We start from the raw sequence: 8,883 nt of genomic DNA, 5'->3' as shown, positions 1-8,883 counted from the left end.
CCGGCAAGCCGGCGCAATTTTTTTGGGATGGAATTCATAAATTGCTTGACAGATGGGAAAATGTTATAGCTTCTGACGGGCAATACTTTGAATAAAATGTGTTGGTCTGTCATTCGGTCATATCGGTCGCGTTCCTTAATCGCTCCGCTAAAATTGTAAAATTCACTCACGCTCATCAGCAACCTTTTCACATTATCACGTTAGTTCGGTATCCTTGGCGTCTGTGTTTTTGTTTTAGCAGGCCTGAGCTAGAATGGCGTCCGTTTGATTTGCCTGTGCTAATGAATTTGCCCAGACGCGGCTACGATGCGATGCTGCTATTGTGAAGAACTTTTTCATTATTCCTGCACCACTCTGCCTGACGATATGATGACCAATATCAAGCTACAGCATGATGTTTATTGGAGCTGTCCTGGCTGCACCAAAGCCCTTGCCAACCCAAGGAGCAAAGTGATGAAGGAGGTCGACCTACAGGCGGGGCACGCCGCCGCGATTAGTTCAATCGTTTCATCACTGAAGGACGCTATCCTCGAGCCTGTGATAGATGGTGGAGGTGGTGGACTTGCTGCGTTTAAACGTTTCGAACTTTTTCGCGCACATGGGTCGCGGGCGGACTCTGCTGACCGGACAGCATGGAAGCACTTAAGGTGTTTCCCAAATACACGGTACGGCACGTTGGGAAGCGTCGGGCCTTACCTCGGGTAGGGGGACTTCGACGTTCCGGGAGAAATCAATAGACACGAGGTTTAATTTATCATTATCTCCGATGAACTGGCTCTTTTGACCAACTTTTTGAACGATTTTACTCGGTTTTTAGGAAAGTGTTTGTGACGGTTGCCGAAATAGCTGACTCGGCTAGATGAAGTCAACTTGTGTTATAATTGGTCAAAGTGGTAAAGGGTGGCTTTCCGGTACGAGCTAGTACATAGCTTACGCTGCACTTTGAGTGCGTTTACCAGCTAGCTTGTTGGTAAACCCTTCGTATGCTAACCGACTGGATGCCTGTTGTTTATGCAATAATATGCATAGGTGAGGTGATTCTATCACACCTCCCTTCTTAAAAGAACTTCGTAACGCAAAATTTTGAAATGAAGAAATTCTAATGTTTAATAGGTCGATTTTTTTGTACTCTTTGATTCGTTCCTAAATCGTTTTCGATCACTAAATTTGTCCCTTCTATTTGTTTAACTTTGTAGGGTCCTTTGTAAATAGGATCTAATGTTTTGCGATTTTCGTTGGTAATGGCTATTTCGTCGTCTATATTGAATGTTACAGGGCTTAGGTGATTCTGTTTTTCAATTCTTTTGAGTTTTTCCTTATCGATATATTTCCTTGTTCGTTCATGTGCCATGTGGAATCTGGTATTTAACTCTTTAACGTAATTTTCGAGGTTATATAATGGTATTTTAGCATTGAATCAAGAAATAGATTGATTTTGTCATTTCTTCCAAAGACTAATTCAAATGGTGTATAACCGTGTTCCAAATTTGGGGTTGTGTTATATGCGAATGCATAAAAGTTTACCCATTCATCCCAATCATCATTATGTTCATTTGAGAAAATTCTTAGATATTCGTTTAGACATTTGTGGTTTCGTTCTAGTGCACCTATTGTCTATGCAGTGGTGGATCAGGGATACTGGAGGCCCTAAGCGGTAGGAATTTTGAGGCCCCCAAATAAATAAAAAAATTGTATGTGCTTTTTTGGGATCAATCAAACTTGGAGTGCAAAGAGCTTTTTTTATTACTACCACATATTCTATATTCGTAATTTCTCACTATCACATCATCTCAAAGCTAATTTATACCACATACAATGTTATATTTCAGTATTACAAATACGAGGGCGGACCCAAAAGTAACGGGATTCGGGTTGTAGGGAGAAGAGGGGGGAAAGGGGATCGGGTTCAATATTTTTTTAGAAGCTTAACATGTTCTTGATCGGTATGCAAAGTTTAGTTTCTGTGAGTGCATCCGCTAGTCTTTGAGAATTTTTTCAGTGCAACGGTTTTATTATTTTCGGCGATTTTGTGAGATGGTCATGTGAAACTGAGGTCAACCTCGTTCTGGGCTCCCCACAGCTTCAAAAGCGGACGAAAATGTTTCAAAAATCAACAATTTTGTTCAGCATTTGTTTATCCATAATGGAGGATAAACTTAAAAAATCCACCCTGCAGATTTGAAGATGTTGAGGGAAAACAGCTGGAAGAAAACGACGGATCCGTGGGGAGACTGGTTCTTCCACGGAACTGAGACCACGACAACGCACCTGCCCACAAAGCGCTGTCCGTGAGGCAGTTTTTGACCAAAAATGACATGACACCGATTTTTCCATCGTGGAGGAACAAATTCTGAACAAGATTGTTTATTTTTGGAACATTTTCGCCCGCTTTTGAAGTTGGAGGGCGCCCAGAACGAGGTTGACCTCAGTTTCATTTGGCCATCTGTCTTAATCGCCGAAAAAAAATAAAACCGTTACACTAAAAAAATTCTCAAAGACTAGCGGATGCACTCACAGAAACTAAACTTTGCATACTGATCAAGAACATGTTAAGATTTAAAAAAAAATATTGAACCCGATCCCCTTTCCCCCCTCTTCTTCCTACAACCCGATTCCCGTTACTTTTGGGTCCGCCCTCGTAATCCAAAGCGATACAGGAAAGTTTAATAATAAACTTTATATTTAAAATTTCATTATGAAACATGTTTTTTTTCTTTTTTCTTGCAAAGAAAAGAAGAATCAATAGAATCAATTAGTTGCTCTATGTAGAAAATTGTCAAATTGTTAAGCTTTTCTTCTCCTATTGTGCTTCGCAAATAATTTTTCACTCTTTTTAAAACTGAAAATGAACGTTCACCTGATGCGTTTTACAAAGGTAATGTAAAAAATATCTTAATCAATATTTCTACGTTTGGAAAAGTACATGACATATTCCTAGCTATTTTATATATGTCCATTATATTTACATTTTTGTTATAATTAGTTCTACTCTCATCTTCTCGTATTAATTCAGTCAAGTGTTTCAATTCTGCCTCTAATGTAGGGCCATCAATATCATTTTTATGCATATTTTTAAAGTATTCTTATACCTTGCTCTTGTCTTCCAAAGAAATGTGACGATCAAAAAAAAATCTAAAAGGTTCTAAAGCTTCCTTGTATCTTTGCGCAAAGGCTTTTCTTGTAAATAGTGAAACTGGTTTATTATATATATCCTTCAGATTGACTGGTTGCTCAAAGACTAACTGATATGTTCAGAGGTGTGCTTCTTTTATAGACAGCTTTCTAGATTGCTTTGATATCACCCCCTCTCAATCCGACATTTTTTTTTTTTTTCACCAAACATTTGAATTGGGTAGAGTCGAGAGATTTCGTAAATAAGTCTGCTGATCACGAGTACCGATAGCTTCAACACTTATTTTCCTTTTTCTTTTAAATCTCTAATGAAGTGGTGTTTCACATCTATATGCTTAGTTCGTTTGCATCTCTGCATCGATGCATCTTGCTGAAACCTTCCGAGATAGCCAACTGGATAACACAAATCTGGCCTATCATTACATACATTACATACATTAAACTACCAAGCATTACATACATTAAACTACCAAGTAGTTCTCGATAAGGTTCACCAGCAGCAGAACCACCACGTTCCAAATATAGACCCTTTTCCATTGGTGTTTTTGTCGGATTGCATTCCTTCATTTTAAAGCGATTTACAAGTTTTTCAATGCTCGCTTCTTGTGACAACTTCAAAATTCCTTTGTCACGATTATATTCAATATGCATTCCAAGAAAATGTTTCAGTTCTCCACAGTCATTCATTTCAAAAACTGTTGCCAATTTTCTTTTAATTTCTGTCACAGAGTTAAGGATTCTTTCAGCTATCAAAAGATCATCCGCGTACAAGATGATGTATACTTCAACTCCAGGCTGATAACGCACATATAGACAATAGTCTCTCTTTGTTAATTTCTGGAACATTCATCATCGATGAGTCTCTGGCAGAATATACCTAGAAATCTGAGAAATGGCCAGGTACTTGGCGCTTCCTGTCACTGCGCCTTAGCTGGTTACCGTTTTCTAATTCCGTCTTATGTTCTTCCGATGAACAACATTCTTCGCCACCATCCAAAATTACATTTACCACTTCTTCATCCGGCATTGGTTCAACAACTGCAACGACTTCCTCCTCTTGCTTCGATGTTTCTGGGTTTGATTCCGTCAAACATTCCGCAAGCAAATCTTCTGTATTGATAAACACTTTTCTTTCTTGCTTGTCGAAACTATGAACTGCCTTGTTTTTGTTCGTGTCTATACCGTACGGAAAACAGGATTCGTCGAACCTTACATCTCGAGCGATGGCCACTTTTCTTTTTCGACGATTCCAAAGGCGGTATCCATTAGGAGCGTAACCAATCATTATAACTTCCTCACTCTTGTCGTCCAACTTTTTTCGCAATTGAGTAGGAATCCACGCGTACGTCTTACATCCAAAAATCCGTAGTTTTGACATGTTTGGTTTCTCTCCAAACCAACATTCCGCCGGCGTTTTTTCTTCCGGTATTGCTACCGTTGGACTGCGGTTCATTAAATACACCGCTGTTGTAGCTGCTTCATACCACATTGATTTCGGCATCGAAGCATCTATCAACATTGTTCTTACTTTTTCCATCAATGTACGGTTAAAACGCTTAGCCACTCCATTCTGCTGAGGTGTGTATGCAACTGTAGACTCAACTTGTATACCTTTTTGCCTATAAAATTCTCGTTGCGCAATCGAGCCATATTCACGACCTTGATCCACAGTCAGCTTCGATATTTTTGATCCAAATTGTGCGGTAACAAGTGCTTCATACTCCTTGAACTTTACAAATACTTCCGATTTGTTCTTTAATGGATAGATCATCGCGAAGTGCGTTTTGTCATCAATGAACGACACATAGTACCTAGTCCCATCCCATGCTGGTGGATTGATAGGTCCGCACACATCTGAATGAATTCGTTCCAGAATTCGATTTGCTCTCGGTCGTGTTCCATGGAAAGTTTCGCGGCACTGCTTACCCTTTGCACAAGCGTCGCAAAATTCGCTTCTTCCTGGTTCGAATTTCACTCCCGTTGCCAAGTTCTTGCGCATAATTTTGTTCATTCCATCTTGGCTTAAATGTCCTCGACGACGATGCCATATGTTATTTTCTAGTTTGTTACACATGTTGGCAGTATGTCTGTCCACTCCGAGTACGAGTTCATACATGTTCCCTTGCACTGGCGCTGTAGCGATAATTTCATTATTCATTTTTATCACAGCTTGCTTCTTTCGGAACAAAACTTCTGCTCCTCCATCCGTCAACTTTTTTACGGATATCAAATTGTCGCGAAGGTCTTTTACATATAAAACATCACGAAAGTTCAATGGTACACCTTTGTTGCTAATGCCGTTAATTTCGCCAATTTCGTGTGCTATTATATCAGTATCATCTTTTGCCACACTCAAAGATACTGATGACGACAATTTCTTCACCAAATCGAAAAATATCTTTCGATTTACTAAATGGTCACTCGCTCCGGAGTCCAATTTGAATTTGATGAAATTGTTTCCTTTCGTCTTAGTAGCCAAATGTTTTGCTAGCATGAAGCTGCAACCTTTATGCTCAGTAGCAACATTACTTTCTCTCTTTCGGCAGTTCTTCTTCATGTGTCCTACCTGACCATAGTTGTGGCATTTTCCGTTAAATTTTCCAGCACGGTTGCTTCTAAACGATTTGTTCCCGGCAAACGCCATAGGTTTCACCTCATCTATACCGTTCTGACGATCCAAACGTTTATTTTCTTCAGCCAGCAGGCGTTGTTTCACAATTTACAAGTTTAGATCCTCTTCTTTAATATTTTCAAGGGCCGTTACCAGAGGATCATATGAGTCCGGCAGACTCAAAAAGAGCTGGGACACCAGATCACTTTCTTCCATGTTCCCACCGGTCATTTTCAGTTGCCTTACCAAGTCAACAAATGACTCCTCATTGACGATTCCTCTTTCATCCGCAGACGCCCAAGTTGTTTCCGCAAGAGCGTCTGATTGGCCACAGATTTTCTAGCGAAGGTTTCGCTTAATCTTGCCCACATATCCTTGGCAGTTCTCTGGTCCTGGACCACTTCTAGGACTTCATCTGCTAGGAATCCGACGATATAATTTTTTGCTCTGCGATCCGCTTCCGTGAACAATTTGGCACTAGCCGCCTCTGATGGCACATCTTCGTTGAGCGTTTGCAACACACCAGCCGCATCCAAGAACATCTTTACACGGAAACTCCAGTTTCCGAACCCGGGACCACCGGAATATTGTGGAATCCCGTGCGCAGCGTCTTTCGGTATATAATAAACTTTCGGTAATAGTGAAACTGGTTTATTATATATATCCTTCAGATTGACTGGTTGCTCAAAGACTAACTGATATGTTCAGAGGTGTGCTTCTTTTATAGACAGCTTTCTAGATTGCTTTGATATCAGCTTTGCTTGTATCTTTGGGGATAGTTCTTGTCTTCATCACGAAATGTCTGTAAAAACTGATCTAACGATTTAAGTAACATCGAACCTTTAAATAATTCATTGTCTACAGATTGTAGCGATTTACTAGTAGCATTGACTTGCTGCAACATATTGTTCCAGAGAATGGTCATTAGGATTGTTTCATATTTTTCCATTTTTAATATTAATGATTTTGCTTCTGTTTTTTGTTTTCAACATTGTTTTCGTCTTCTGAATTTACGATTACTTAAATAATATGTGATATTTAGGCACAATCGCTGCTTCGAGGCCCCCTATCAGCTCGTGGCCCCCCCGCGGCCGCTTACTTTGCGTACCGCTTGATCCGCCCCTGTGTCTGTGGATGATAAGGTGTGGAAAATTTATGCTTATACAGTCTGTTCTCGAGTTACGCGGTTCTCGACTTACGCGGATTCGGAGATACGCGGTTTTCAAAGTTTGACAGTAGATTGGGTTTATTACATCGATTTAAATTCCTGAGATGTACAACCACACGAATAAATATGTAAATTACACATTTGCATAACTTACGCTTTTTATTTCGTTTGTTGCAATTTATGTTGTTTGAATACGCTTGCATTGCATTCATATTAATGAACAAAGAAAATTTTTGAATATTCTATGATACATGTACACAAGAGCTCGATCTCTTAACTCCTAGTATAAACTATGTGTCAAGCAATATTCGAGATACGCGGAAATTCGAGATACGCGGATTTCTCTGGTCCCCATAATCCGCGTAACTCGGGAACAGACTGTAGTTGAGCAATTTTGCAATATTGTCAAATAGTTCGTTTTTATATTCTGTTCCCATATCTGTTCGTACTTCTGAAATATTTGTTCCAAATATCATTGTGAATTTTTCTACGAATGCTTTAGCTAATGTTTTAGCTTCTTTGGTTGGTATCGGTATAATTGTTATATGTTTGGTTAAATTGCACTGTATTGTGACTGCATATCTGTTATTATTTATTGTTTTTTGAAATGGTTCAACTGTATCTATTGAAATAATTTGAAATGGTTTTTCAGGCGTGTCTGTTTTTTCGAATTGTTCTATAGGTTGTCTATGGTGTTTGTTTCGTTTACAAAGTCTACATTTTTCTACGAATTGCTTGACTGTATCTTTCATGTTCTTCCACGCAAATTCTTTTCTTAACTCTTATACATTTTACATTGACCTAGATGTCCTCCAGTTGGGGTGTTGTGTGTTTTCTGCAGAATCTCGGAGATTTCTTCTGGTCTTGTTATAACTTTTTGTTGTTCGTATACTAGTATTAACGTTTCTTTTAGCGCTTCATTGGCTGCCTTTTTCACTGCCTCAGCAAGAATTTTCTTGAATATATGTTGGGCTTTAGATATAGCTAGCATTTTTATATATCTGTTTTTCGCGATTTCTTCTAATTGCTTGAAAAAATGCACTAATGCACAGATTTCAGCACTGAACCGGATTTCTTCTACTAATAGAAGTTCCTTATTGCTTTTTTTGAGGAAGTATTCTTTTATTTTTATTATATCTTTTGTGCGCTTTTTGTTTTTTATGCATGCTCAGATTTCATACGTATTGTCGTTCTCCTGCATCGCTAGCTCTAGTTTTGGTAAATTCATTATTTCTTCAAAGGTTCAAGCATTAAACATTTTGAGGTGATCAATCTCTAGTTTGTCTTTTACCATTGTTTTCGTTTCAACTTTGCTTGTCATTTTTCTGGTAATTACGTTAACGTTTTTAATTTCATATGATGTTATGGTGATTCTTGACAAAGCATCTGCGACTACATCCTGTTTTCCTTTGATATATTCGATATCGAAGTCGAATTCTTCTAAATCAAGACGCAGTCTAGTCAGTTTTGATGACGGGTTCTTCATTCCGAATAGATACACTAGTGGTCTGTGATCTGTTTTTATCTTGAATCTCTTGCCGAAGAGATATGCTTTAAAGTGAAGAATTGCCCAATGTATTGCGGCTAATTCTTTTTCGATTATTGCCTTATTCATTTCACCTTTCGAAAATGTTCTGCTTGCAAAAGCATTTGGTAAATCATTTCCGTTATGTCCTTGTGACAAGACTGGTCCACAGGCTGTAGTTGAAGCGTCTGTAGTCAATATAAATTCTTTAGTGAAGTCTGGATACTGTAGGATTTTAGGATTAATGAGGGCTTTCTTGAGTCTTTCGAATACTTTTTTACATTCGTCGCTCCATATAAACAGTGCTTTTTTCTTTAACATCTTATTCAAAGGTTGAGCTCTTTCTGAAAAGTTGGTATACATTTTCTGTAGTAGTTGCAGAAAGCTACATATCGTCTGACAGCATCTGCATCAGTTGGAACTGGATAATTTTATATTCTGTCATAT

This window comes from Anopheles coustani, assembly GCF_943734705.1.
Source record: "Anopheles coustani chromosome X unlocalized genomic scaffold, idAnoCousDA_361_x.2 X_unloc_3, whole genome shotgun sequence".
Classification (NCBI taxonomy): Eukaryota; Metazoa; Arthropoda; class Insecta; order Diptera; family Culicidae; genus Anopheles; species Anopheles coustani.
This window is presented reverse-complemented; position numbering follows the sequence as displayed.